Raw genomic sequence first — 6,678 nt, 5'->3', positions numbered from 1 at the left:
ACAAATTCAATTTCATCCACAAACACATATTTAGGCATTTTTGCACTTGAGCCCCTAAAGTTAGACATTTATTCAATTTAGTCCCTATTTCATAAATACACAAAATTCATAAAATTTGACAAAACCTACGCTTAGCAGATTTCTCTATAGGTCCCTAGAAGCCTATATTTTTCATTTATTTCACATTTTGACCCCTCAATTTACAAATTTCCCAATTTAATCCTTAATACACATTTTTATCACAAAATCGCATAATTAAACACGATAATCTATCAACAAAGATTTATTTTTCATCATCAAACCACAAAATCTCAAGCTATCACCAATGGAAAATCTCAAAATCTACAACCAATTCAAAAATTCAAGCATGGAATAGCTAGTATTCTAAGCAACGATCTCAAAAAAGTAAAAATTATCAAAAACCGAGCTCAAAACATACCTCAATTAAGCCTACTAAGCGTCGAACCCTAAGTGTTCATCAATGGCTTCTTTTCTTCTTCAATAAACAGCTAGTCGAAAGAATGATGGACTAAATTCAAAATCTCAAGCTATCACCAATGGAAAATCTCAAAATCTACAACCAATTCAAAAATTCAAGCATGGAATAGCTAGTATTCTAAGCAACGATCTCAAAAAAGTAAAAATTATCAAAAACCGAGCTCAAAACATACCTCAATTAAGCCTACTAAGCGTCGAACCCTAAGTGTTCATCAATGGCTTCTTTTCTTCTTCAATAAACAGCTAGTCGAAAGAATGATGGACTAAATTCATTTTTAATTTTTGTTTATTAACCTTTATTAATCCTTTTACCATTTTACCCTTTTGTTATAAAACCATTTAATCATTAAACATTAGGCCATTTCTGTCCATTAACCTTATCAATGTTCTAATAACAACATAAGGGCCTCCCACTTAATAAGCCATAACAAATAGACACTTTTAACTTATAGCATGTCACTTTTTCATTTTACGCTATTAAGTCCTTTTTCTCAAATTGAGCTATTAAACGATAAAATTTCTCATGAAGTTTTCACACATACATATTCACATGCTGTAAAGACATAAAATAATATTAAAATAATTTTACGACCTCAAATTTTTGGTTTCAAAACCACTGTTCTGGTTTAGCTAAAATCGGGCTATTACAACTCTCCCCCTTAGGGATTTTCGTCCCCGAAAATCTTACTAGCGAATAGGTTTGGATATTGCTTTCTCATAGCATCCTCAGATTCCCACTTAGCTTCTTCAATCCTGTTTTGATGCCATAAGACTTTCACTAATGTTATGTTTTTATTTCTCAATTATTTGATCTTACGAGCTAGAATTTGGATCGGTTCTTCACTGTACAACAAATCTGACTGAATCTTAACTTCAATCGGAGAAATAACATGCAAAGGATCAGATCTGTATCATCGAAGCATCGATACATGAAACACATTATGAATCTTTTCTAACTCAGATGGCAATGATAACCGATAAGCAACAAGTCCAACTCGCTCAATAATCTTATATGGCCCAATGAATCGCGGACTTAACTTGCCTGTACGACCGAACCGAAGTATTTTCTTCCACAGAGATACTTTCAAAAACACTTTATCCCCAATCTAAAACTCAATATCTTTTCTTTTCAAGTCTGCATATGATTTCTAATGATGTGGCGCTGCTTTTAGACTTTCCCGAATCACTTTTCCTTTCTGTTTAGTCTCTTTGATCAAATCAACCCCGTGTATCTTATTCTCACTGAGCTCAGTCCAATACAAAGGTGTTCAGCATTTGCGATCGTATAAATCTTCGTACGGTTCTATTTTTATACTCGATTGAAAATAATTATTATACGCAAATTCAATCAATGGCAAGTATCGTTCCCATATACCTTCAAACTCAAGAATGAAACATTTGAACATATCCTCGAGTATCTGAATAACCCGCTCGGATTGACCATCTATTTGTAGATGAAAAGCAGTACTAAAGTGTAATTTCGTACCTAATGCATCTTGCAGTTTCTTCCAAAATCGCGATGTAAACCTTGGATCTCTATCCGAAACAATAGAAATAGGTACTCCGTGTAATTTCACAACTTGAGAGATGTACAACTTAGCAAGCTTATCAAGTAAATAATCTGTGTGTACCAGAATGAAATGAGCCAATTTAGTCAGTCTATCAACAACTACCCATATCGCATTTTTCTTACTCGGTGACAGAGGCAAACCTGAAGCAAAATCCATCATGATTATGTCCTATTTCCACTCAGGAATCATAATCGGCTGAAGTAACCCAGACGGTACCTGATGCTTAGCTTTCACTTGTTGACAGATTAAACATTTCAAAATGAATTCATAGATATCACGCTTCATACCAGACCACCAGTAAAGTTGTTTCAGATCATTATACATCTTCGTACTTCCTGAATGAACAGACAAACGACTACTATGTGCTTCATTCAAAATCATCTTAATCAACTCTAAATTCCTTGGAATACATATTCGGCCTTTGAATCTTAAAAAATCATCGGAATCAACTTGAAATTATGAATCAAGATTCGAATAACATTGAACTCGTTTTGTCATTCGAATCATATTGAACTCATTTTATCAACATTTCATTATCAATTTTCTAAGCTTCGCAAATCTGCTGTATAAATAACGGTCTCACTTTCAACTTAGCTACAATCGAGCCATCACCAGATAGAGCCAACTGAGTATTCATCGCACATAGGGCAACAAAGATTTCCAACTTAAAGCATCAACAACAACATTTTTATTTCCTCGGATGGTAGTCAATCACCAGTTTGTAATCTTTTAGCAACTTTAACCATCTTCGCTGTCTTAGATTCAGGTTTTACTGAGTCATCAAATATTTTAAGCTTTTGTGATCAGAACAGGTGTGACATTTCTCACCGAACAAATAATGGTGCCAAATCTTCAACTCGAACACGATAGCTGCTAATTCCAAACCGTGTGTCGGGTAATTCTTTTTATGTGGCTTTAATTGTCTCGAGGCATAAGCTATGACTTTGCCTTCCTACATCAAAACATGGCCCAGACCATTCAATGATGCATCACTATAAATTACCAATTCTTTACCCGATTCTAGATGATCTAACACTGGAGCTTCGGTCAATAAGGCTTTCAACTGATCAAAAATTTTCTGGCCTGGCCACTCGAACTTAACATCTTTCTGTAGTAGTCTCGTCATCAGAGTTACAATCATAGAGAATCCTTTTACGAATCATCTATAATAACTAGCAAGTCCTAGAAAACTTCAGACTTTAGATACATTTCTAGGAGGCTTCCAATCTAATATTGTTGAGATCTTACTCGGATCTACTCGAATACCTAATGCTAACACAATATGGCCCAGAAAACCAACTTCACGCAACCAGAATTCACATTTATTGAACTTTGCAAAAAGTTACTTCTCTCGCAAAACTTGTAGCACTAATCTCAGATGTTCAGCATGTTCGAATTTATCACGGGAATAAATCAAGATGTCATCTATAAACACAACAACAAATCTATCCAAATATGGTCTGAAAATTCTATTTATTAGATCCATAAAAACAACAGGTGCATTCGATAGTCCGAAAGGCATAACTAAAAATTCATAATGTCTGTACCTCGTTCGAAATGTAGTTTTTGGCACATCAGAGTCTTTAACTCGCAATTGATAATAACCTGATCTCAGATCTATCTTTGAAAACACTGTAGCCCCTTTTAATTGATCAAACAAATCATCAATTCATGGTAGTGGATATTTGTTCTTGATCGTCACTTCATTGAGTTGTCGATAATCGATGCACATTCTCATAGTTCCATCTTTCTTTTTCACAAACAAAACCGGTGCACCCCAAGGTGAGATGCTCGGTCATGCAAATCTTCTATCTATCAACTCTTGCAACTGAGATTTCAATTCTTTTAATACTGTTGGAGCCATTCTGTAAGGAGCTATTGATATAGGAGTTGTTTCCGGTATTAACTCAATACCAAACTCTACCTCTCGGATCGGCGGCAAACCCAGTAACTCTTCAGGAAACACATCTGGATATTTGCACACAACTGGTACTGATTCAATCCTCTTTTCAATCACTTTCATATCAAGCACATAAGCTAAATAAGCTTCACAACCCTTATTCACATATTTCCTAGCTAACATCGAAGAAATCACTGCTAAAAAACCATTCAAATCATTAGACTCAATCTGAATTATCTCATTATTTTGACATCTCAGATCAACCGTCTTTCGTTTGCAGTTCACTATCGCATCATGCGGTGTTAACCAATCTATACCCAGAATTATATCAAACTCGTCGAATGGCAACAACATCAAGTTAGCCGGAAAACATGAATCTCTAATCATTAATGGACAGTTCTTGCATACTTTATCAACCAATACACATCTTCCTAAGGGGTTCGATACTCTAATCACAAATTCAGTAGACTCTATAGGCAAAGTTTTACTAGATACTAAAGTTTCACATACATAAGAATGCGTTGATCCTGGAACTATCAATTCAATTACAGTAGTATCATAAAGAGTGAAAGCACCGGTAATAACTTCTGGAGACGAAGCTTCTTTACGAGCACGAATAGCATAAGCTCTGGTAGGTGTACGGGCTTCAGATCTCACAGCCGTGTCTTTAGTAATTCTCTGGCTTCCACTCACATTACCCATCTTTCTGGGTGGTCTACCTCTAGCTGCAATATTACCCGACCTCGTATTCTGCACTGTATCTTGCTCGGCCAACTCAAGACATTCACGAATGAAATTATCTAATGATCCACATTTGAAACAAGCTCGATCATTCAATCTACAATTACCGAGATGTTGTTTACCACAATGTTTGCACTCAGGTTGATTAGGCCTGATGTTACCAACACTAGCTACTGAGGTAGCTTTCGAACTCACAGGTGGTCTATCTCGATCACGTCTAGAATAACCCCAGTAGCCTTTGAACGGCTAAAATCATCTAGGAATTTCTTTGATACTAAATGAAATGACTTATTCGATGATCTTTTTGTACCTCTCTAGCTTCTGAGTCAACTTTTCTTTTCTCTTTCCTGAGTTCCTTAACTTTACACGCTCGTTCAACAAGCACAACAAACTTGATGTCTTCATTCAAACCATCTTCAAATCTTTTACGCATTATAGCTTCAGTTGAAACACATTCTAGTGCATATTGACTCAATCTCAAAAATTCTCATTCGTATTACGTAACAAACATACGGCCCTATTTCGGCTCAAGAAACTCTTTGTGTTTCTGATCTATGAAACTCTGATTGGTGTACGTCTTTCTAAACTCAGTCTAAAAGAACTCCCAAGTAACTCGCTCTTTCAGAACCACAGATATCAACGTTTTCCACCAATGATACGTCGTATCTCTCAGTAGTGAAACAACACACTTAAGACATTCATCAAGAGTACATGACATTTAATCAAACACTCGTATCAAATTCTCAAGCCAGAACTTAGCTCTCTCAGCATCATCATCAAACGATCGTGTCGAGCAAGTTAGTATGTATGCCCTGCTTTCACACAGTCTGTGACATAGGCGTGCCTGGTGACAGTGCGAGGCACTCGGCCTATTCACACAGGCGTGTAACCCTTATATCTTTGAAAATTTTCTATGTTTTCCAAAGTTTCTGAATGTTATCAGTTTAGTCCTGAACCACTTCTAAGCATGTTTTAAGGTCACGTATGACCTTACAAGGGACCATATGATTGATATGAATAGATTTTGATTATGAATGTAAGAGTGAATGTGAATTGTGTGTGATTTTTGGTAATGCCTCATAACCTTATTCTGACGACAGATACAGGTTAGGGGTGTTATAGCTAAGTCCTAGGTTCATCGGTCCTTATGAAGTGGTTGAAAGGATTGATCCTGTAACAACCAGTTTTTGAGTCAAATGAGAACTGTGGTTTTGAGACCACAAATTTGAAGTCAAAATATTTATTTTATTATTTTAATAAGGTCTAGAACATGATAGATTAATTATGTGAAAGTTTCGTAAATAAATTTTACCGTTTAAATGCTTAATTCAGTAAAAAGGACTAAATTGCATAACCCATAAAAGTTGAGTTCTATTGTTTAAACTTATTAAATAGCTTTGCTTTATTAATAAGGAAGTAAACATTCTTGGACATTGTTTAAGTGATTTATAAGTTATAATTATAAGGTTAATATAGTAATTTATGTATTAAGTTAATAATAATAAAAAAACAAAGCCAAAATAATGTTAATTCATTCATAATCTTGCCCAAATTGGGAAAGAAAATAAGGGTTTGAAGCTTCCATGGTTTTGGCACATTCTTAGCTAAATTAAGGTACGATTTTGACTCGATTTTTAATGATTTTTATGTTTTTGAGCTCGTTGTAGCTTAATCTAGCTAGCCCGTACCTTAATTTTTGAATTTGTTCATGAATTTGTAAAGTTCCATTATTGAATACTTGAGTTCTTTGATGTTTAATGATAGATTATGAAAGCTTGATGATAGTTGAACTAGTTTTGTAAAGTGATGTTTGACAAAAATGTAAAATATGGATTAAATTGAGAAATGTGTAAAATTAGGTGGTTAAAAGTGTGAAATAATGAAAGATATGGGCTGCTAATAGAATATAGCAAATTTGGCTGCTATGGGTTATGGCTTAATTGTGCAATTTTGCATTTTTATGTGTTA

Source organism: Gossypium arboreum, chromosome 8 (genome assembly GCF_025698485.1).
Source record: "Gossypium arboreum isolate Shixiya-1 chromosome 8, ASM2569848v2, whole genome shotgun sequence".
NCBI classification, from domain to species: Eukaryota; Viridiplantae; Streptophyta; class Magnoliopsida; order Malvales; family Malvaceae; genus Gossypium; species Gossypium arboreum.
Note: the sequence above shows the minus strand (reverse complement) of the source record.